This window comes from Pelodiscus sinensis, chromosome 1 (genome assembly GCF_052426305.1).
Source record: "Pelodiscus sinensis isolate ZL-2025 chromosome 1, ASM5242630v1, whole genome shotgun sequence".
In the NCBI taxonomy this organism is placed as follows: domain Eukaryota; kingdom Metazoa; phylum Chordata; order Testudines; family Trionychidae; genus Pelodiscus; species Pelodiscus sinensis.
Genome location: NC_143052.1, coordinates 207,577,296 through 207,602,161, shown reverse-complemented (window position 1 = coordinate 207,602,161; position 24,866 = coordinate 207,577,296). Strand labels below are relative to the sequence as shown.

Here is a 24,866-nt window from a genome sequence, read left to right as displayed (position 1 = left end):
CTACATTCCAAATGTACTCTGAAACCTTTTGATTACAGGTAAGTAAATCAATCCATATACTTACCTGTATTCTTCCCAAATCACTCCCTCGATGTGCAACAGGCACAGGCATTTTTATTTTTCACCTTCAGAGAACAAAACTAATCAGGAATAACCAAAAACTATTTATTGTGAGGGCAGAGAGAGTCACAAGGCATTCCATCTACACACAGAGATATCCTAAATGTTTATCTGGATTCATTGTACTCTCTCAGCTCTTGCATGTCCTACCCCTACAAAGGTGCACTCTCATTCCCTAGAGTGAAAGCAACAACTATGGTGTTTCTTCAGGATCTACCCCTGAAAGGCATCTGTAAAGCTGCCATGTAGAATTTCATCCACACATTTTCAAAACATTATTCCCTGATGTAGGTCTCAATTAATGATGCCTTTTTTGGGAGACTGGTCCTTCACTCAACCCTAATATTCGCCTCCTTACACCAACCTCCTACTTAGGTACCACTTGTCAATCAGTGACAATGGAGCGAAATAGGGGCCATCACTTGAAAAAGGGGGAGGTTACTTTCCTGTAACTGGAGGTTATTCAAGATAAGGGGTCCCTATCTGTATTTCATTATCTGTCTTCCTTCTCCTCTGCTTCAAACCTTTCTAATTCATGATGGAGAAAAATGTGAAAAGGTGGTTGGTCCATCCCCATCCTTTATTATCTCTGCAAAATCACAGAGTACATGCATGGATTACTGGGCATTAATTTTAAAATTCTCCAACTCTGAGCATGTGTTGCCCATGCTTATCCCACAGTGGAACATGGATAGGTACCACAGATATCAAAGAACCTCCAAGTACAGGAAGTAACCTCCTCAGAATAAATGCACATGTCATTATAAAAGCATAAAGCAGCAAGCACAAACCTTGTTATTACAAGAAGAGTAGCAAATATCACACTGAATTTTTCTCTAGTATTATTTATTATTAAGGGTTCTGCTATATGCTATCTGTAGATTACGCTGTTTTTTAAAACTCATTTTGATAGAATTGTGCTTAGCATTTCATGAACAAAAAAGTCTTAGGCAGGGTGGCGTATTCTGCACCATGTCTAATATAATTTGTTCATGAAAGAACACGCTTAGCTGGGAAGATGGTCCTTTATATGGTAAAATAATTATTTTCTGTATAGGAAATATCTTTTTCTTTTAGCAGCAGCCATTGGTCCTTAAGAGCCATCTATAGACAACCAGTTATGCTGAAGGAAAACAAAAATATTTGCTGAGAGAGAAAAGGGGAAAGAAAAATAAGCCACATAGTAAACTTGTATTGTGCTCTCTCATGGATGTTGAGGTTGTTAGTGCTTTCTGAAGGCACTGACAATTTTATCTATCTATCTATGGGTATGTCTACACTACCCCCCCCTAGTTCGATAAAGGGAGGCTAATGATGGCGGCCGAAATTGCAAATGAAGCGCTGGATTTAAATATCCTGCGCTTCATTAGCATGTTCCTGGCCAGTCACCATTTTAGAAATTGACTAGCCTGAAGTAACTTCCCGCGTCTACTTGCGGCAGTGAAACGGGATTCCAAATTAAAGCCCTAAATCGCATTAGCTATTATTCCTCCTAGAATGAAGTTTACCAGCTATTTTGATTTAATTCGGAATCCTGTTTCACTGCCATGTGTAGACCCAGGCAGTTACTTTGGGCTAGTCAATTTCTAAAATGACGACCGGCCGGGAACATGCTAATGAAGTGAAGGATATTTAAATCCCGCGCTTCATTTGCAATTTCGGTCACCGTCATTAGCCTCTCTAGATCGAACTGGGGGGCTAGTGTAGACATACCCTATCTATCTATCTATCTATCTATCTATCTATCTATCTATCTATCTATCTATCTATCTATCTAATTTGTGTTCATAGAAAGACCACTTTAAGCATTCATGTACAAGAAGCCATTTGAAGATGTGTATCAAACACATTCTCTATATAAAGCATTCCCAGGCGTGTTATGAAATTCTGGCATTGTTTTAGGTGAAGATCAAATGGCTAATATCAATCTTCAGGCCATTCTTAGAAACATAGCAAGCTTAAACAATATTATGAATGTTTCAAATGTAGGTGGCAAGTGTTATCTTTACTGTGATTGAATATCAGTTTCTTTCCTCTTTATATGTCCCTTATCCACTGTGTTGATCTACTGAATGATATTATGAAATATGTAACTGAAGTGTACTGGAATATTTTGGCTAAAAGCAAGTGCTTTCAGTAAAAAAAAAATCTGTGAGTGGATTAAGTATTTGATGAAAGATTTTTCCTATCTTGGTTATATTAATTGAGAACAACTCCTCCATTTAAAAATATATATACCATGTACATGGATTGCATGAGTTCACTGGTGAATTCCTTCCTAAGATTTACAAATTATATTTGTGCCTTTTTAACCTGGTTAATAATAGACTCAGTCGAGCTAGGGACCAACCCATTAACATGTTTATTTATATCCACATTCTCTGCTTATTCAGACTTTTGATTTTTGAATGAGATGAAGTCAGCATGCTGGATTTTGAAATAGTCTTATGAATACTATGGTATTTTTGACTCTAAAACTTGAATAAGCCACAGTAGAAAATATTTAAAAATTCTGACTTAGCAATTGTAAACTTATTCACAAATCAAACCTCACCTGCCACATTTTCCTACATTGTCAACCTTTGAGTTGCTTTTTAGAGATAAAAAATAATCTTTTTACCATCCTGAAAGTCATTCCATTCCTACTTTTTATGTCATCATCATCTTCTTCTCTGATTTTTTTTAGCTAAAATAGTCTAAATTCCTTTAATGCACTCTTTTGGTATTTGGTGTATACTATCTTCGTCTTTCCATTATGTCTTGCTAATAGGCACTATGTTCCTTTCCTTTCCCAAGGCCAGTAAAGAATAATTGTTAAAGAAGGGATAATCAGTTTCCTAATTATGCTATTGCTTAATTCTGAGTGACATGTTCTTACCTAATTATATGCTGATTTAGCGCCTATTGAAATAATTGAGAATGTGTCAGGTAACTTTGGTCTTTGCATCTAGTATTTACAGAGATTTACTGATGTAAGTTTAGAAGGTAACAAATAGAGCTTCTATTTTGGTCAACATTTAGGACAATTAGTGAACTAATCCATAGCAATTGATTTATTGAAATGTGTGTTTAAATTGATTGTGAATAATATTAATGTAATGGAATTATCAAAGTGACAATGGTAAGCATTATCACCTATCTCACCCTTCCTGCAGACCAAAATAAATAAATAAATAAATAAATAAATAAAAGCAATGGGAGCTGACAAGAGACCTTCAAGGGAAATAAGCCTAAAATACAACTTCTGTTTCAAGATACATAATTGTTCAAACGTATTATAAATTATACGTACAGGAAGAAACTAAGGTTGATGGATCCATAATATATATAAGGCATTATACATTACCACAAAGGCTTTTTTATTGGCCACAGCAGAAGACAGGATTTCAGTCTAAGTGGAATATTAATTTGGGAAGTAAGAATGTAGTAATTTAAATGGCAACAGGTAAGTTCATGTGTAGTGGTCAATTGCGGAAGAACTTTGTATGTGCTAGTTTAGGGGTGGTGAGGCCTGCATTCTTTCCTCCCTTTCCCTTTTCCAAATATCTGATGAGCCAGAAGCAAGTCTTTGGGAACGTATGCTACGTCAGATAAGCATTATTGCCAGTATAGCAAGAACAAGTATAAGATAAGGGTAAAGGGCAAGAACAGATAAACAATTCTGTTTACCCTAACGTACTGATCATGTAAACAAGACCAAAGAACAAATAGAACTAGATCAGAACCAGATCGATAACTAACAGCTAAGCCCTACATCAGCACGTAATGAGTAACCCCTGGAAATTTCCACACTGCCAAACAAGGCAGGAAAACTGTATTTAAGGCCACCTCAGAGCTCAGTAAATTGATCCTCACCGATGGGCTTTGGGTACCGGTGCCTCAGAAGCTGAGACAACCTCCCAGTTTGTCCATAGCCTACCTGGGGTTCCAGGCTTGCAGGAAAGGACGTAAGATATGCTGCTTCTTTGCTATATTGTTCTTCCAGTTATGGGGCACAGCTGTTAGCTGTCAGGAGATAAACTACTTGTGTTTGACAGATACCTGTGTAGCATCCTTTGTACTTTGAGAGCCCAGCATCGGACCTGAGACTTACTCTTGCTGACTACATCATGGTTATTGGTTACCCAAACGGCTACACACGGCTCCTAGTCTGGCTCCTAGTCCAGCTCCCGAGGAGCCTCCTGCTACCCCGTGCTGCTGCTTCTGCTACAGAGGCAGTAGCACAGTGCAGTGGGTATGAACCAGTACACACGGGGGATTCAGCTTAAAAGCTGATTGATTAATGATTATTCTTAAAACTCTTAGAACAACAAATGGACTATAATAAGCCCTCTCCCACAAAAATGTCTTTGTGGTAGTGTTAAATAAAAACAGAGGTTAGGATACCAGAGATTGCTGACAAACTGCATGTTTTGTGTTTTATAATTTTACAAAAATCTATTAATTCCCTTTGTCAGTTCTTACAAGTAAGCGGAATGCCCTCTGTGTTTATTTCAGGACAACTGGGGTAATCAGGCTCAGCAATTCTATGAATATTTTGCTAAGCTTAATTAAAATTCAACCCTGCATTTGAGCAAGCCGCAGTGGTTTGGCAGACCTTCAAAGGGCTATACTGCAGCATAACAATAAAAGTGATAAAGGAACACAATAACAATAAATATAACGCAAATGCTCCCATTACTCACAAATCAAGTAGAATGTTGTTCCTGGAAGTTGTTCTGCTTTCTGGGGTGATAAAATTCAAATTCCCAGATTTTTTTTAAAAAAATTCTTTATCTATATATGTTCTTAGTAACATTCTGCTTAATACTTCTAATGGATTGAAATTCAATGCTACCGACATAATTCAGTGCAATACAGTATGCATGATTCAGTACTATCATAATTGTATACTGCTTTGTTCCTTGTGGATTACAAATTGTAAAATGTTACTTTTTTTCTTCTGAAATGATGGGATGTGTCTAAACTATAACCCTCTGCCAACAGAGGGATGTAGATTAGGCACATCGCTATTGCAAATGAAGCGGGGATTTAAATATCCCGTGCTTCATTTGAATAGAATGTGCCTCGTGCAACGAGGTTTACAGGATCGGTTGTAAAAGGCTTTCCTTGTCGACCGATCCCCATCTAGACTGCCGCTTTTTGCTGGCAAAGTGCCGCGGCAACAGAAAGCGGCGGTCATTTCTATTAAAATGAAGTGCGGGATATTTAAATCCCCGCTTCATTTGCAATAGCGATGTGCCTAATCTACATCCATTTGTTGGCAGAGAGATGTAGTTTAGATGCACCCACAGTGACACTTCTTTTTCTCTCTCCCATTCCCAAAGTCCCCTCTCCTGTTCTGGTTACTCTTTTAAATGGGAAAAAAAATAGGACTCAGATAAAAAGGATAACTGAGCAGAATCATTATTTTTGTACATATGATCCCAATAGTAGGTTTGCCTAGAACAATGCAAATTCCCATTTAATCCCCTCCTCCAACCCCAAACATAAGCTAAAACCTTCCCGAGGAGATCATTGATTTTGATATAGAAACCAGACAATAGTAATTCTCATGAAGTAGTATTCTCTTTCCTTGTTTCCTGATTTGGCTCATACAGTCCTCCTTCATGAAAAGTTTCCAGTGTACCAACACATCATCTTTCAGAATTAGAATTCCTGTTTGAAGAATAATGTGTTGTACCCACTTTGAGAGCAGCTGTAAAACATGGTCTCATGCGTCATACTTCATGATATTCCAATTTTTCTTCTTCCATTATCTTTGTTACGTGAAATATACCACTTGTATTTTAGTATTTTGTTTGCTTTCTTAGCAAACTCGACTTGGACAATCAATTTAGTCTGAAGATTTTTTCCTCCTTCAAAATGGGAGTTATGCCATTGGAACTGTTATGCCATTCCTTATCTTATATGAGAGAGTAATTTGACAACTATAGCAACATATTTTTATAGTGCCACTGAGAAAGGAAACTTTGGCAAAGAAACACATTTTTCAACAGCTAAGACAAACAAAAGAGAAGAAAACAGCAAAAATCAAAACAAGTACTTGTCTCCAGTGATCAATACTCCTAGAATCAGACTTTTAAAAGGAAAAAGACTGTCTAATGGTATAGAAAGAAAAGAAAAGCTCCCATTTCTGACAAAGATTTCAAAAACATACTAAGCTAAAATATTATAACCTCCTGAAGCATTGTTCACTTTGACCTCTAGTGTTTGTTAAACTCAACCCTTTAATTGAATTACCTCTTCCTAAATGAATCTTAAATACTTCATAAGAAAACATAAATCTATACCACAAGATGGAACTTATAGACTGCAGAAAAAAATTAACTTCAAGCTAAAAAGTAATATAAGCATCACCGTAGAATCAATTTAAGTCCCCACTTAGCATAGATTGATTCATTCAACTGTATGTCTAGTTAGAGAGAATACTGTAGCTTGGACATATAACTCAAGGTGGGCATAAATTAGAGTGTATAGATATTTGAAAGGTGTAGCACTAATACGTGGGGTGAAAATTGTTTAGGATGATTTAGGGCAATGTTTCTCAAACTATGCTCCGTGGAGCCCCAGGGCTCCACGAGACCTCTTGAGGGGTTCCGCAAGGTTAACAAACTGGAAACATCGATAGGATAGGTACAACATGCATTAAGAGGAGCATTGCCAGCAGATCCAGAGATGTCATTATTCCCCTTTATTCGGCTTTGGTGAGGCCACATCTGGAGTACTGTGTCCAGTTCTGGGCCCCCCACTACAAAAAGGATGCGGACGCATTGGAGAGGGTCCAGCGGAGGGCAACCAAAATGATTAGGGGTCTGGAGCATATGACCTACGAGGAGAGGCTGAGGGACTTGGGTCTGTTTAGTCTGCAGAAGCGAAGAGTAAGGGGGGACTTGATAGCAGCCTTCAACTTCCTGAAGGGAGGTTCCAAAGAGGATGGAGAGAGGCTGTTCTCAGTAGTGACAGATGGCAGAACAAGGAGCAATGGTCTCAAGTTGTGGTGGGAGAGGTCCAGATTGGATATTAGGAAAAACTATTTTACTAGGAGGGTAGTGAAGCATTGGAATGGGTTACCTAGGGAAGTAGTGGAGTCTCCATCCCTAGAGGTGTTTAAGTCTCGGCTTGACAAAACCCTGGCCGGGTTGATTTAGATGGGATTGGTCCTGCCTAGAGTGGAGGGCTGGACTTGACGACCTTCTGAGGTCTCTTCCAGTTCTATGATTCTATGATAAGGGGATGGTTGGATGAAATAACATGATCTTGGTAACTAATTGACCATTCATTATAGGGAACTTTCTGGGTGTCTGGCTGGTGAGTCTTGCCCACATGCTCAGGGCTTAGCTGATCGCCATATTTGGGGTCAGGAAGGAATTTTCCTCCAGGGTAGATTGGCAGAGGCCCTGGAGGTTTTTCGCCTTCCTCTGTAGCATTGGGCACAAATCACAGCTGAAGGACTCTCTACATGTTGGGGCCTTCAAAGTATTTGAAGGCTTCAATATCTGAGACATAGGTGAGAGGATTATTCTGAGAGGGGTGGGCGAGATTCTGTGGCCTGCGCTGTGCAGGGGGTCAGACTAGATGATCATAATGGTCCCTTCTGACCTTAAAGTCTATGAGTCTATGAGTCTATGAACACATACAATCAGTGGACCGCTGGGGCGCCGCATAAACTTTTACTCATGTAAAGGGCTCTGGAGCCCAAAAAGTTTGAGAACCGCTGATCTAGGGAATTGGCTGGAGTAAAGCAACCATAAAGTAAACCCATCAGGAATTATGTTCTGATGATAAACTGTATTAGACTAGCAGACTTATCCGGCATTGCCTGGGTCCTTCAAGGAAGGGGGTTGGTGGTGTGGTACAGGAGTCAGGGCAGGGCCTGGGGGATGTGAGGAGCGGAAGTGCAGGAGGCTGAGGGTAGAGGTGTATGAGTGAGGGCTGGGGGATGAGGAGGGGCTCAGGGTAGGGGATGCTATATAGCATGGGCCTTTTCTCTTGCCCAGTCCCCACTGGCTGCCAGGGGCATTTTCTTTTCCATCAGGCCCCTCTGGTTGCTAGGGGTATTTTCTCTTCTTCTAGACCTCCAACCATTGGGGGTATTTTATATTCTTCCAACTGCCCCCTGGTTGCCAGGGTGTTTTCTCTCCCCCCCCCCCCAGTCCACCCACTCCCCAGCTGCCAGGGTGCTTTCAGGTCTCCGGCTGGCCACTATGTGTGCTGCCGTTCAAATAAAGCCTCAGTTATTAAGAGTATTACAGTTCTTATAAATATACACAGCCCATCTGTCATCCTGATGTCTTCTCAGGAGGTATGCTGCCTGCCAGGGGCCTGTATCCAAGATGTTACTGAGGCATTTTCGAGGATTATCTGGCCCTCTGACCACTACCTCATGCTACTCTTTCATGCAGGCACTAATGATACTGCAAGGTGTGACACTGAGCGGATCAAGAGTGACTACAGGGCTCTGGAACTATGGTTGAAGGAGTTTGGAGCACAGGTGGTATTCTCTTCAATCCTTCCTGTCAAAGGTAGGGGCCCAGGCAGAGACAGGTGCATCCTTGAGGTGAATGCCTGGCTGTGAAGATGGTGTTGCCAGGAGGGCTTGGGCTTCTTTGACCACAGGATGCTATTCCAGGAAGGACTGCTAAGCAGGGATGGTGTTCACCTTTTGAGGAAGGGGAAGACCGTATTTGGATACAGACTGGCTAACCTAGTGAGGAGGGCTTTAAATTAGGTTCGACAGGAACAGGTGACCAAAGCCCATGGGTAAGTTAAGAACATGGAGACTTGGGAGATGGGTTGGAAATGGGAGGGAGTGTGAGCTATAATAGCAGAGAGAAAAGAGGGACAAGGCAGAACTGGGAGGCAAGATCAAATCAGTATCTTAGATGCCTATACACGAATGCAAGAAGTTTGGATAATAAGCAGGAAGAACTGGAAGTGCTAATAAATAAATTCAGCTATGACATTGTTGGCATCACAGAGACTTTGATTGCAATATTGGTTTAGAAGGATACAGCTTACTCAGGAAGGACAGATGGGGAAAAAAAGGAAGGAGGTGTTGCCTTATATATTAAAAATGTACACACTTAAACTGAGGTAGAGATGGACGTAGGAGATCATCATGTTGAGAGTCTCTGGGTTAGGCTAAAAGGGGTAAAACACAAGGGTGATGTCATACTAGGCATCTACTACAGGCCACCAACCCAGGCAGAAGAGGTGGATAAGGCTTTTTTTAAACAACTAACAAAATCATCCAAAGTACAGGATTTGGTGATAGGGGACTTCAACTATCCAGATATATGTTGGGAAACGAACACAGCAGGGTACACATTATCCAATAAGTTCATGGATTGCATTGAAGACAACGTTTTATTTCAGAAGATTGAAAAAGCTACTGGGGGGAAGCTGGTCTAGATTTGATTTTAACAAATAGGGAGGAACTGGTTCAGAATTTGAAAGTGGAAGGCAGCTTGGATGAAAGTGATCATGAAATCATAGAGTTCATGATTCTAAGGTATGGTAGAAGGGAGAACAGCAAATTAGCGAATGGATTTCAGGTAGGCAGTTTTTGGTAAACTCAGAGAGCTTGTAGGTAAGGTCCCATGGGAATCAAGACTGAGGGGAAAACAACTGAAGAGAGTTGGCAGTTTTTCAAAGGGACATTATTAAGAGCCCAAAAGCAAGCTATTCCACTGCATAGCAAAGATAGAAAATATGGCAAAAGACTGCGTTGGCTTCACCAGGAGATCTTGCACGATCTAAAAATAAAAAAGGAGTCTCATAAAAAATGGAAACTAGGACAAATTACAAAGGATGAATATAGGCAAACAACACAGGAATGCAGGGGCAAGATTAGAAAGGCAAAGGCACAAAACAAGCTCAAACTAACTACAGGCAAAAATGGAAACAAGAAGATATTCTATAAATATATTAGAAGCAAATGGAAGACCAAGGAAAGGGTAGACCCATTGCTCAGTGATGAAGGAGAAATAATAACAGGAAACTTGGAAATGGCAGAGATGCTTAATGACGTCTTTGTTTTGGTCTTCACCGAGAAGTCTGATGAAGGAATGCCTAACATAGTGAATGCTAGTGGAAATGGGGTAGATTTAGAAGATAAAATAAAAAAGAACAAGTTAAAAATCACTTAGAAAAGTTAGGTGTCTGCAAGTCACCAGGGCCTGATGAAATGCATCCTAGAATACTCAAGGAGCTGATAGAGGAGGTATCTGAGCCTTTAGCTATCATCTTTGGAAAATCATGGAAGACAGAAGAGATTCCTGAAGACTGGAAAAGGGCAAATATAGTGCCCATTTATAAAAAGGGAAAAAAAGAACAACCCAGGAAACTACAGACCAGTCAGTTTAACTTCTGTGCCAGGAAAGATAATGGAGCAAGTAATTAAGGGATCAATCTGCAAACACTTGGAAGATAATAAGGTGATAGGGAACAGCCAGCATGGATCTGTAAAGAACAAATCCTGTCAAACCAATCTGATAGCTTTCTTTGATAGGATAACGAGTTTGTGGATAGGGGAGAGGCAGTGGATGTGGCCTACCTAGACTTTAGTAAGTCATTTGATACGGTCTCTCATGATGGGGCTACTGTAAGGTGGGTGCATAACTGGCTGGATAACCATTCTGAGAGAGTAGTTATTAATGGTTCACAATCCTACTGGAAAGGTATAACAAGTGGGGTTTTGCAGGGGCCTGTTTTGGGACCAGTTCTGTTTAATATTTAGATATCAGCATAGAGAGTACGCTTATTAAGTTTGCAGATGATACCAGGTTGGGAGGGGTTGCAACTGCTTTGGAGGATAGGTCATAGTTCAAAATGATCTGGACAAATTGCATAAATGATCTGAGGTAAACAGGATGAATTTTAATAAGGACAAATGCAGAGTTCTCCACTTAGGATGGAACAATCAATTTCATACATACAGAATGCGAACTGACTGTGTAGGAAGGAGTACTGGAGAAAGGGATATAGGGGTTATAGTGGACCACAAACTAAATATGAGTCTACAGTGTGATGCTGTTGCAAAAAAAGAAAACGTGATTCTAAGATGCTTTAACAGGTGTGTTGTGAGCAAGACATGAGAAGCCATTCTTCCACTCTACTCTACATTGATTAGACCTCAATTGGAGTATTGTGTCCAGTTCTGGGCACCACATTTCAAGAAAGATGTGGAGAAATTGGAGAAGGTCCAGAGAAGAGCAACAAGAATGATTAAAGGACTAGAGAACATGACTTATGAAGGAAGACTGAAAGAATTGGGCTTGTTTAGTTTGGAAAAGAGAAGATTGAGAGGGGTTTTCAGGCATCTAAAAGTTTGTCATAAGAGGGGGAAGAAAAATTGTTCTTCTTGGACTTTGAGGATAGAAGAAGAAGCAATGGGCTTAAACCGCAGCAAGAGAGGTTTAGGTTGGACATTAGGAAAAAGTTCCTAACTGTCAGGGTGGTTAAACACTGGAATAAATTGCCTAAGGAGGTTGTGGAATCTCCATCTCTGGAGACATTTAAGGGTAGGTTAGATAAATGTCTATTAGGGATGGACTAGACAGTACTGGGTCCTGCCATGAGGGCAGAGGACTGGACTTGATGACCTCTTGAGGTCCCTTCCAGTCCTAGTACTCTATGATTCTATGATATATATATGAAGAAACTGCCATGAACCATTCTTTTCTCCATGAGGAACCCTTGAACCTTTCATGAATTTGGAAAAGTTTCTACTTCTCCACTTAACCAATATGAACTCTCACCTCATCCTCCTCTGCAATTTTTGATCATACCACAATGATGTGCATCTTTTTAATGAGGAATGGAGTGGCAGAAGGAGCTCACTGGAACATTTTAAATTAAAATAAATAGAGAAACACTGATTTTCTAACACTCTGTAGCTTGATGGTTAGAGCACAGGCCTGTCATATGGGAGACAAAGTTCCCTACTGTGCCTGATTCAGAGTGATTTGGGCTGAAAAACTTCTCTGAGTCAGGCAGAGCAGAGATTGGATCCTTGATTTCTCACATCCAAGGTTAGTGGCCTAATCACCTGTGTAAGAATGGACAAACAAAGACAAATCTCCTATCTTACACAATTGACATAATTCTGTGTTTTCTGAAATGGTTAACACAGAAGAACACCAAGGCTACATCTACACTGGCATGATTTTCCAAAAATGCTTTTAACGGAAAAGTTTTCCGTTAAAAGCATTTTCGGAAAAGTGCATCTAGATTGGCAGGATGCTTTTCCGCAAAAGCACTTTTTGTGGAAAAGTGTCCGTGGCCAATCTAGACGCGGTTTTCCGCAAAAAAAAAAGCCCCAATTGTCTTTTTCGCAATCGGGGCTTTTTTGCAGAAAACAGTACTATGCTGTCTACACTGGCCCTTTTGCACAAAAGTCTTTCGGAAAAAGGCTTTTGTCCAAATGGGAGCAGCATAGTTTTTCCGGAAAAGCACTGATGATTTTACATGAGATCGTCAGTGCTTTTCCGGAAATTCAAGCGGCCAGTGTAGACAGCTGGCAAGTTTTTCCAGAAAAGCAGATGATTTTCCGGAAAAACTTGCCAGTCTAGACACAGCCCAAATGTTCAAAACCTTGTAAGCTGGTGCAAAATAGAACTGTCATCCTCCAGGCAGGTGTATTGCCAGAAGTGACCTCTATAATCCTTCTGGATTGTGAAGAGCTGACTGACCAGCATTTAGGACCACAGCCTAATAGATCTCTGGTCTCTTTTTACACGTCCCTTCTTGGTTTCTTACATGTTCTGAATAGCTGTGTCTTCAGGAAGGATAAAATGTAATTTGAGCTGTTTTAAAGAGAACCTGAAACAGTGAATGAAAAATGGAACCCTAAATTGGCTGTGGCAAAAGGGAAATCATGTGTCTGTTGGATTTGTGTCTAGGATAGGATGAGCCTATGGGGGTACATTGGAAAGGCTAAGAAGCATGTTAGAAATGTAGGGCATTTTTAGATACTGGCATGAGACAGAGAAAAGGATAAGAGTCCTTTTTTGAGGTGCCATATTGAAAGAAAACCTTGAAAGGCTAGAGATATGAGTCAGAAGTTGAGCAATTGGAAGCTTATATTAGCACATAACCTCCCACATTTTTGTATCATATATGTGAATGGTTGTTGAATTCAAATGTAAAGCCATTCTGGATCGTATCTATGTATTTCCACTACACACATGCAACTCCCTAGAAGGCATGGTATTGCACATGTACCTCAGAGCCAAGTCTGGCTATATAAAGGGGGTGGGGAACCTTTTTTGGATTGGGGACCGCTGAGCCACAGAAAAATCAGTCGAGGGCCACACACTTGTGAGAAGCAAAAAAACCAAACAAACCCTCACTGATGTGGCCTCTGACTGAGAAGCAAAATGATAGTCCCTAAATTCTTCTTGAAGGGCATAAAAGAGGGTGGTCTCTACCTCCCTCTCAGTTCCTTCCTACTGCCCATGCTGAGAATTAGAATCTCCCTGTCACTGTACATCTTCAATTAGCCTGCATTTAGAAAGATATTTTCTCTAGTTGTATATAGTTAGTTGTTATAGTTAGCAGAGTTTGGCTTGTTCAAATGGTTCGTTCTCTTATTCAGAGATTTAGTATGAAGAAATGCTCAGGATTCCAGCAACGTGCTGCACACAGTACTCTGATCCTTTTTATGCATAGGCATAAAATCTGCCTAATTTGGTTAGCCCAGGAGCATCTGAAGAACAAATTTCCTGTTTGAACTTATTTACAGATAGAAGAACTTCAACTAAAGCCAACTTGAACACCTTCTCCATTCACCTAAGGACGCTTATAAATCTTTACTTTCAGGCTCTGACCACTATAGACATATATCTACTTCAGAGTCTTTTCAGTACACATGCACGCCATGTTCTAAAGATGCTCAGACCAAAGAGTACGTAAACATTCATACAAAGAGAACTCTATATACCCACCATTGTGGGGAGTACAAAAAATGGAACTAGCCTCCTGGTCTTTATTAGACATCTTGAACTTCTTCATGAACTTCTAGACCACCTTATTTTATACGGAAAATATCCAAGTCACCTTATTGGAAATTTCTAAGGAAGATTCTCCTAAGGAAATTTCTAAGGAAGATCCCTCAATCTTCTCCATTGTTAGGGCCCATAGAAGAGGATGAGGGAAGGAAAGAGCCCCATGATTTTCATCCTTAAGTTTCTTACTCTTCCCCAGATGAGGCCATCACACAAGAGTCAGTATCACCTGCTTCTGAGAACATTAAATATTTCAAAACCTCATGAGCAGGGGGGTTAGATGTAGCTTTTCTAAGATAACCCACATAAACTATTAGATATTTTTAAACTTTTGCTCCAGGAAGGTATCCCTCCTCATTAATATAGACTTTTTAGAACTGATGCAAACACATTGAAATACTTTAGACTCTATCTAAGCCTCTGCTAAATGGGCTGACAGATTCCAAAGAAGGAATTTGATTATTTCACTACTCACCCTGAACCAGACTAATCTCAATACAGGGCTACCCCCAAAGATGAGGAGTTAAAGAGACTATAGTTCACAACAGAAAATCCTATCCACAAAAAAAGAATGAGGGTGAAAATTTTAAGCACCATTTATCAAAATATACCTTTTTAACTGGTCACCAATTTCAGCATTTGTGACAAATAGCCCAAGGAATAAAGAAAAGTTCCTTGCTATAGTCTCTGAAGCATATCTCACTGCCCAAACATCTCTACAAGTGAAAATGGATATGTCTGACACTACTTCTCACTCCCTGGCGACAACCATCTCAATGAGAGACTACTCTTGGCTTCAGGCCACTGGCATCCCAAGGGAGCTACTAAACACTATAAAAGACTTATCTTTTGAAGGGTCTAAATTTTTGCTCAAATGACTGATGATGCTAGTGTGCATTAAAATATTCCTATACATCCTCTTCTTTGTGATGTCTACACTGTGGTAACAAAAGGAAACTGTTAAAACTACAAATGTATTAAAGATCAATATACCAGCTGAGGCAGCAGGGTGCCTACAGAAAAAAATCTCTCAGCCTCCTTGACATTGATAGTGCTATTCAGAGCAAATCCTTCTCTCCAGACATCATTGGCTTTAAAGCAGTAATGTTGACTTCTTGATAAATGATAGCACTCCAGACATTTCTCATCTTGCATTCAGAATTGTCCCTCTCTCTTTTAGAGTGCTTAGAAAGAGATTACATCAGATAAGGGGTTGCTCAGCATAGTAAATGAGAGATATGTCATCTAGCTCACCTCCCTTCTCTTTCCTAAAACATATTCTCTGTCTTTTTTTGGCAGGAGTCCATCTCACAAGACTGTTTTACTTCAGGAAGTAGAGTGTCTTTTGGAATTGGGAAGGAGATATGATGTTCCTTAAGACAGAGGGAAGGTTTTCTGTTCCTGGTACTTCCTGATTACTTAAAAAAAGGTGGTCTTTATCCTTTATGCCCTGGCCACAGAAGGTATCTTTCATTCGAGTAGGAGGTGACAAGCACTACCAATGATGCTTCCTTTCAGGCAACTGGGCTCCAAAGGTGTTCACTATGTTTTTGATGGCGGTAGTGGCCTATTTGCATTTTCCCTACCTGGATGATTCTGGAATGTAAAGCAGCTGCATCAAAAATAGAATCCTTGTCATCAGACACTTGTTCCCTCATCTAGGCTTAAAACTGAAGGTTGACACACCTGAGTCATTCCATTAGGGGACATGTCCCAGATTGAGATGTCAATATAGAAAGTTTTAGAACAAATTGACAAGAGGCAGGAATAAGTCACCAGATGATACTGAACCAAGAATTCTAAAGGAACTCAGAAGTGAAATGGAAAAACTACTCACTATGGAATGTATCCTGTTGTTTAACTGAGGGTATGTCTACACTACAAAGTTAGTTCGAACTAACGGACGTTAGTTCGAACTAACTTTAATAGGTGCTACACTAGCGCTCCGCTAGTTCGAATTTGAATCGAACTAGCGGAGAGCTTAGTTCGAACTAGGTAAACCTCATTTTACGAGGACTAACGCCTAGTTCGAACTAGCTAGTTCGAACTAAGGGCTGTGTAGCCCTTTAGTTCGAACTAGTGGGAGGCTAGCCCTCCCCAGCTTTCCCTGGTGGCCACTCTGGCCAACACCAGGGAAACTCTATGCCCCCCTCCCGGCCCCGGACCCCTTAAAGGGGCACGGGCTGGCTACGGTGCCCGTGCCAGGTGCAAGCCTGCCAGCACCCAGCTAGCAGACCCTGCACCTGGCACGGCACAGAGCCACCCACCCGATGCCCCCCAGCCCACCCCCTCTTGCCGGGACCACGCTGGCGGCTCCCGGGAGCTTGCCCTGGACCGCAAGAGGCGGGCACCTTCCTGGGCTAGTGCGGACATCGTGGACCTCGTCCACGATCTCTGCACTAGGCACAGGAAAGTGGCCGTCTAGGGCAGGAGAGCTGCCAGCCTGGCCACCCAGGACCAGGTGTGCATGAAAATCAAGGGGGTCCACTGAGACCCCCGACACTGAGCCCTGAGCTTACAATGGCCGTCCTGGGTCAGACCAAAGGTCCATCTAGCCCAGTAGCCTGTCTGCCGACAGCAGCCAACCCTAGGGGCCCTGGAGGGGATGGACCGAAGACAATGACCAAGCCATTTGTCTCGTGCCATCCCTCTCCAGCCTTCCACAAACTTTGGGCAGGGACACCACTCCTACCCCCTGGCTAATACCACTCCATGGACCCAACCTCCATCACTTTATCTCACTTCCCTTTCAACTCTGTTCTAGTTCTAGCCTTCACAGCCTCCTGCAGCAAGGAGTTCCACAGGTTGACTCTTTGCTTTGTGAAGAAGAACTTTCTGTTACTAGTTTGAAGCCTGCTACCCATTCCTTTCCTTTGGTGTCCTCTAGTCCTTCTTTATGGGAACTCATGAAGAACTTTTCTGTATGCACCCTCTCCACCCAACTCCTGCTTTTAGAGACCTCTATCCTGTCCCCCCTCCGTCTCCTGTTTTCTTAGCTGAAAAGTCCCAGTCTCTTTAGCCTCTCTTCATATGGGACCTGTTCCCAACCCCTGATCATTTTAGTTGCCCTCCCCTCTCCCAGCCTCTCTCTTCCTCTCCCCCACCTCCTTTTCCCAGTCTCCCCCAGTTTTGTTCAATAAAGAGAGATTCTATTTTTGACCACAATTGTCCTTTATTTTGTACATCAGGAAGGGGGGCTAGGGAAGGGTAAGTGGAAGGAGGTGAGGGACGAATGGGGTACGAGCCCCCGATGGGGAGGACTGGGCTGGCTCTGCGGGCTTCTGGGGGTGGAAGCTCTCCTGCAGCCCCCCAATTACTCCCTCTCCCCAGATGGCAGCCTGCGGCAAGTGCAGCCGGGCTGATGGCCGAGTGGTGTGATGTGCCCAGTGTGGGCACTCAGGGCACTCCAAGCCAGAACTTCTTTGCAAGCGGGGCACCCCTTAGAACTGTGTGTCCGGGGTGGGGGTCGGGACCCTTTAAGCGCAGCCCTCGGCTAGCCTGAGACAGCATCTCCATGCTCTAAGTCCTCCTTTTATGCCCTGCCGGCATTGCTTCCGGCCATCCTTAAGCCCTGTTCAGAGTCCACTCAATGTGGACTTACTAGTTCGAACTAGCAAAACGCTAGTTCGAACTAGTTTTTAGTTCTAGATGCGTTAGTTCGAACTAGCTTAGTTCGAATTAACTAATTCGAACTAAGTTAGTTCGAACTAGCGCTGTAGTGTAGACGTACCCTGAGTTTCCATGTCAGGTGACTTTGAGAGTAACAAATGTAACATCACTTTAAAAAACAAATAATCCAGAGGCAATTCTGGGACTGACAGGCCAGTAAGCCAAGTACCAGACAAAGTGATTGATTTAACAGTAAATAACATAATTATCAGAAAGGTAGGGAAATATAACATGTTGGAAAGAATCAATATAGCTTTTGTTAAGAGAATCACGCCTCACTAATCTATTAAAATTCTTTCAGGGTGTCAACAAGTATATGGGCAGGGCGATTCAGAAACCTTTGATGGGAGTTCTGCTCCAGGATAGGTTGCACCCTAGGTTTCATAACAGATACTTTTCTTCTCCCATGATCAGTCCACCTGTTGTATGCACTCCCTTGCCCATCTAATTCTGAGATCAATCAGGAAGCAGAAAAGAGACAAGCCAATTTCAATTTTTGTAGCACCTACCTGTCTAAGACAATACTAGTCCACAGACCTATGCCATCTACCAATTGGTCACTCAGGATCTTTTGTCTCAAAACCAAGGCAAGGAATTGAATCCTTATCCGCAGTCACTCCAACTCACCTGCTTGATGATTTCTAGTTGAGCAATCAGGAGAGACTATGGTCCTGAGATATTCAGATCACTTTGGGGAGCAGCAGAAGGGATTGCACCAAAATCACATATATAGCTAAATAGAAAAAAAAAGTTTTTGATCTGAGTGGGATGTCGCAATTCATCAGCAAGTGCATAGAGATTAGATACATACTTGAATTCTTGCTTTATCTGAAATCCTCTGGTGTCTCAGTTTAGTGAGAGCTGACCTATCTTCCACATCTGCAGAACATCCTGCAGTGGCTAGGTCTTCATAGAATCATAGGGCTGGAAGAGACCTTAGGAGGTGATCGAGTCCAGCCCCCTGCCCAAAGCAAGACCAATCCCAATTAAATTAACCCAGCCAGGGCTTTTTCAAGACTTAAAAACCTCTAGGGATGGAGATTCCACTACTTCCATAGGTAACCCATTGCAGTACTTCACCACCCTCCTAAAGAAATAGATTTTCCTAGTATCCAACCTAGACCTTCCTCACTGTAACTTGAGACCATTCCTCCTTGTTCTGCCATCCATCACTATTGAGAACAGCCTCTCTCCATCTCCTTTGGAATCTCCCTTCAGGAAGTTGAAGGCTGCTATCAAATCCCCCCTCACTCTTCTTTTCTGCAGACTAAATAAGCCCAAATCCCTCAGCCTCTCCTCATAGGTCATGTGCTCTAGCCCCCTAATCATTTTGGTTGCCCTGCACTGGACCCTCTCCAGTGCATCCACATCCTTTCTATGGGGGGGGGGGGGGCATAGAACTGGACGCAATACTCGAGATGTGGCTTTCACATCCCCTTGACTTCCAGTTTTCTAAAATGTCTTTTTAGCATGTACCTTTCCATTTCCATTCCATTATCTAATTGAAGTACTGTCCCACTTAGTCCCTTCCAATCCTTTGCCATCATTATCTTAATAGCAGTTACCTCTGCTAGGAGACTCTCAGAGCTCTAGGCACTTTTAACCAACCCTCTTTTCATTGTTTTTCACAGTCTATCTTCTGTGATACCCTAATTTATACCTCTAGTGATATCAGCATTCCACCTAAATTAGATTATTCATCTCCTAATATTCTTTCCAAAATTCATTCCTCCAAGGCGAAAGAAAAGTTTTGCACCTTGCATAGTCTCATGGCTTTGGCATTTTACCAGGACAGTATAAAGTCTTTCAGATCTTCTCTGACTCTTTGTAGCCTATGCGAAAAGAATAAAGGGGCCAGCATGTTACATCTCTGTGTATTTCACACTGGATTTCAGACTGCATAAGGCTTTGCTATGATCTTGCAAAGGTCTCTCCTCTACCAAGGATAACAGCTTATTCTGCTATGGCTCATTCCACTTCATCAGTCTTTTTGAGCAACTTTCTTTTAATGGGCAATGCAAAGCACCAGCATACATATGTTCTCTTGACATTACATTATTATTAAACAGGTTTCTCAAGATGACACTCTATTCAGCAATCAGTATTACGATTTCTGGTTGAACAATCCAGTATCTGTATGGAAAGTGCTGGTGTGTCACCTAGAGTAGAATGCATATATGTACAATCACTCAATCAAAGGAGAAAATATAGTTATTTACCCATACAATAATTGTTGTGCTTTGAGAGGTGTTGTACACATATACATTGCATGATCCTCCCACCTTCCTCACAACTTCAGATAGATGGTGGTGTATAAGAATAATATGGGAAGTAACTGCCAAGCCACTTTTATGTCCTCAGCTCTGTCTCAGAAGATTTGGGAGCACGTATACCTATAATAGAATATACATTTTCACAGCACATTTTGAAGAACTACTGTTGCTGCACGGGTAAATAACCAGCCTCTTTTAGTAACATTAAAAATAAACTTTGTTTCTGGTATCAGCCAGGAACTCTTGTTTGTTTGTTTGTTTGTTTGTTTATTTAGTTTTGTTTCTGATATAATTTTTCAGCTGTAAATTGAAGAATCAAAACCACAAGTGATCCTGTTTTGTGCTGTTCCGGATTTGGTATGGAAGGCTTTCCTTTAAGGTTTTTGTCGTGCCTTTGAGAAGGAAGTAAAATAAAATGTGACTAATACATTATGCTTTAAAAATTGGCTACAGTACATGGATTGAATAAATATTTTCCGCACACTTTTATAACCTTATTTACAACACATTTATCTCAGAGATGTCTACTGCAAAATTACTGTGTTTTTAAAAGAACCTGTCACTTCCTATTTATCAAGGATTCTGGAATAGGCTTAATATAGGTGTTCCAGTCTCTTTGATAACTCACATGCATTTTATAAACTTCCATCAAAAACATTAACTGAAACAAAATATCAAAATAAAACCATAGAAAGTAAATATAAAATAAATACATTTGTTTGACTTTAACTGAACAAAATCCATGAAAATAAAAATGAGTCTGGTAGTTCATCCTTCACATAAGCCACTGTGTCTTTATGGGTAAATTCCTGGGTTTGATTTTCAATTGGATTGTCATGGTAACAGTTGAGGATGCCAGGATTAGACCTTTACATTTCATATGCCAATGTCTTAAGGCAGCTGAAAAAATCAGGAAAAATGTGTTTTTAACTACAGGTAACTCAGTATGGCCCCTTACACTGCTATTAAAATGAGGTAAAAGGTTTAGTCTAAATTAACTTTCCTTTAAATAATATCATTCCAAAATAAACAGAGCAATGATGGCCTTTGAAGTACCCAACCCATGGATACTTTGGAAAACCTACAACCGATACTTTGGAATACTCTCACTTTATGTCTAGTCCTTTTGCCTCTTTCTTTTTGTTCAGTCTAATCAGAATGCAGTTCACTGGTAGAACCCTTTTATATTTAGTACAACATTTCATATCAACCATAGAATTTCAATGCTTTTCTACACTAGGAAACCCATATTGTCTGGCTGAATTAAAGTGTCTTTTACAAAGACTCAATCTTCCTCTAAAGATGTCAGAATCTACCACTTGTACCAGATGTGCTCTAATTTAAATAAGAATTAATTCAAGAAGTCCTGTGGTTTGTTTTATGCAGGTAGTCAGATCAGAAGACTACAATGGTTTCTTTTGGCCTTAAAATTTATGAATCCCCAGGTGAGTTTTTCATAGTGATTAATTATCCTCCCTGTAAAAAATGTCTGGAAGATAGCTAATGTGACACCAATCTTTAGAAAGGGCTTTAGAGGTGATCCTGGCAATTATAGACCAGTAAGTCTAAAGTCAGTACTGGGCATATGATTTGAAGCTATAGTAAAGGATAGAATTGTCAGACACATAGATAAACATTTGTTGGAGAAAACATCAACATGTTCTCTATAAAGGGAAATCATGACTCGCCCATCTATTAAAATTCTTTGAATACTTGAATACTGCATACAGATGTGGTCACCTATTCTCAAAAAAGATATACTGCTATTGTAAAAGGTTCAGAAAAAGGCAACAGAAATTATTAGGGATTTGCAATGGATGCCATATGAAGAGAGATTAAAAAGACTGGGGCTATGTCTAGACTTGCAAGTTTTTCCTCAAAATCACCTGATTTTGCGGAAAAACTTGTCAGCTATCTAAACTGGCCACTTGAATTTCCGGAAAAGCACTGACGATCTCATGTAAAATCATCAGTGCTTTTCCTTAAAAACTGTGCTGCTCCCGTTTGGGCAAAAGTCTTTTTCCGAAAGACTTTTGCGCAAAAGGACCAGTGTAGATAGCATAGTACTGTTTTCCGCAGAAAAGCCCCGATAGGGAAAAAGGCGATTGGGGCTTTTTTGCAGAAAACCGCGTCTAGATTGGCCATGGACGCTTTTCCACAAAAAGTGCTTTTGCGGAAAAGCATCCTGCCAATCTAGACGCGCTTTTCCAAAAATGCTTTTAACGGAAAACTTTTCCGTTAAAAGCATTTTTGGAAATTCATGCCAGTGTAGACGTAGCCTGGGATTTTCATCTTAGAAAAGAGGAGACTAAGGAGGGATATGATAGAGGTCTAAAAAAATCAAGACTGGTGTGGAGAAAGTAAATAAGGAGAAGTTATTAGCTTCCCATAACACAAGAACTAGGGCTCACCAAATGAAATTAATTGGTAGCAGGTTTAAAACAACAAAAGGAAGCTTTTCTTCATGCAGTGCCTATGGAACTCCTTGCCAGAGGATATTGTGAAGACCAGGACTTTAACAGGGTCCAAAAATAACTAGATAAATCAGAGAGGATAGGGCCATCAATGGCTATTAGCTAGATGGGATAGTTATGGTGTCCCTAGCCTATATTTGTCAGAAGGTGGGAATGGGTGATAGGGGAGGGAATCACTTGATTCTGGCCTTTCTTATGTTAAGTCACAGTGTCATTGTGATGCAGCAGCTATTGGATCATTATCATCTACTTTATTTAGGACTGTTTATGGCCTGATCATCTTTGATATGTCTGAATTATGGGATTACGCAACATATGACTGTGAAATTTTAAAGTGCAGCTGGCCTTAAAATTGCAATAATCAATATATAATACTAAGTGCTACATGCTGCTGCTAAGTACTAGTGACATGTGTGCATAGAGTAGTGTTTTTGTAGATAAATATTTTGATGCATCCATTTTATGATTAGTGTTTTGCTACAGTGAAGCAGGTGTTGAATCAGCTATTGCTAATTAGGATCTGAAGAATCAGATATAACATGTCTTTCTATACTATTCTATGTGTAAGAATGAGAAAAAGGGTTAAAATCAATTTACAAGAGAAGTCTAATTCAGGAAGCAACCATACTTTAAGTAAATTGCACCCCTTCATCTAAAGGCTTTCGATGCGCTCCTGTTGTTCACTAGTAACTGCAGTAGTAAATGTACAAAAGACTTCAATTTATTTTCAATTTCAATTACTACAATAACTTTTTCTTTTTTCACTCTAACTGTAGCTCCTGTCATCATATTAAAGAGCTGCTTTATTCAATATGATATCCACTATTTTTATGGTAATTACATAAAACAATGCACCTCAAAGTATTTTAATATTTGAGGAAGCTTTTTTTTCCCCTTCTCTTTGGCTCCTTGTATTGTAACATGAACATAATTTTGAAAGCTTGCACAATTAAAGGTGATTTTGCATTTTTTAGGCTGCATTTTATCTCAGTGTGCTGGGATTAACAGGTCCCCACCTACATACAGCCCCCAGTCTGAAGCAAATACTTACCAGTAGCCACACACCATACCACAGATATTTACCCAGGATTCTACGCCTGCAATAAACCTCGTTGCCAACTCTGTTCACATATCTATACAAGTGACACCGTCATAGGACCTAACCATATAAGCCGCAACATCAGGCGCTCATACACATGCACATCACTAAAGTGATATATGATATTAAGAGCTAGCAATGCTCCTCTGCCATGTATATTGGCTAAACTGGACAGTCTCAGTAGGAGAAATAGACATAAATCAGACATCAGGAATAGTAACAAATGTAAACCTGTAAGGGAACATTTTAACCTCTGCAGACATTCAATAATGGGTTTTAAAGGAGCCATTCTTCTATAAAATAATTTAATCACCTGATTACAGAGGGAGACAGCTGGATTTGAGTTCATTTGCAAGTTTGATACTATCACCTTGGGCTTGAATAAAGACCTTAACTGGTCAATGCACTAAAAAGGCAATTTCTCCACCTTTTGATATTTGTATCTCCAAATCAAATGCTATGAATGACACACATCAACCCTGACTTAATTAACCTCTTTAACACTGGTCATATAATTGACAGATGACTTCTTTTGATGTAGTATATATCCTAGGATCTGTAATTTCCACTCTATCAAAAATATCTCTCCAAAATGAGTGATTGGGCAACAAAATGGCAAATGAAATTTAATGTGGATAAGTTTAAAGTAATGCACATTGGGAAAAATAACCACAACTATAGGTGCAGTATGATGGGGGCTAATTTGGCTATGACAAATCAGGAAAGAGATCTTGGAGTTATCATGGATAGTTCTCTGAAAACTTCCACACAGTGTGCAGCGGCGGAATTATTAAGAAAGGGATAGAAAATAAGACACAGAATATCTTACTGCCCCTGTATAAAACTATGGTATGCCCACATCTTGATACAGATGTGGTCTCCTCACATAAAAAATATATTTTGGCCTTAGAAAGGGTTCAGAAAAGGGCAACTAAAATTATTAGGGGTTTGGAACGGGTCCCATATGAAGAGAGGTTAAAATGACTGGGACTTTTCAGTTTAGAAAAGAGGAGACTGAGGGGGGATATGATAGAGGTATATAAAATCATGAGTGGTGTTGAGAGGGTGAATACAGAAAACTTATTTATTAGTTCCCATAATAGAAGAACTAGAGGATACCAAATGAAGTTAATGGGTAGCAGGTTTAAAACTAATAAAAGAAAGTTCTTCTTCACACAGCGTGTAGTCAACCTGTGGAACTCCTTGCCAGAGGAGGCTGTGA

At 40.5% G+C, this 24,866-nt stretch overlaps 1 protein-coding gene and 1 long non-coding RNA gene across 7 annotated transcripts in view; both read left to right on the top strand.

Moving 5' to 3' along the window:
* Positions 1-24,866, top strand: part of IL1RAPL1 (interleukin 1 receptor accessory protein like 1) — a 1,174,742-nt gene that overhangs the window by 307,542 nt on the left and 842,334 nt on the right. The gene's annotated exons all lie outside the window — the stretch shown is intronic.
* On the top strand, positions 3,361-23,513 carry LOC142822353 (uncharacterized). Of its 5 annotated transcripts, XR_016348158.1 has the most exons (6): positions 3,361-4,067; positions 8,423-8,645; positions 20,160-20,248; positions 20,372-20,428; positions 21,458-21,516; positions 23,322-23,513. It is a non-coding gene; the product is annotated as an uncharacterized LOC142822353 (long non-coding RNA). The 5 variants fall into 5 exon arrangements; XR_016348159.1 differs by lacking the exon at positions 20,160-20,248 and having other exon boundaries at positions 3,364-4,067; positions 8,423-8,614; XR_016348160.1 differs by lacking the exon at positions 8,423-8,645 and having other exon boundaries at positions 3,365-4,067.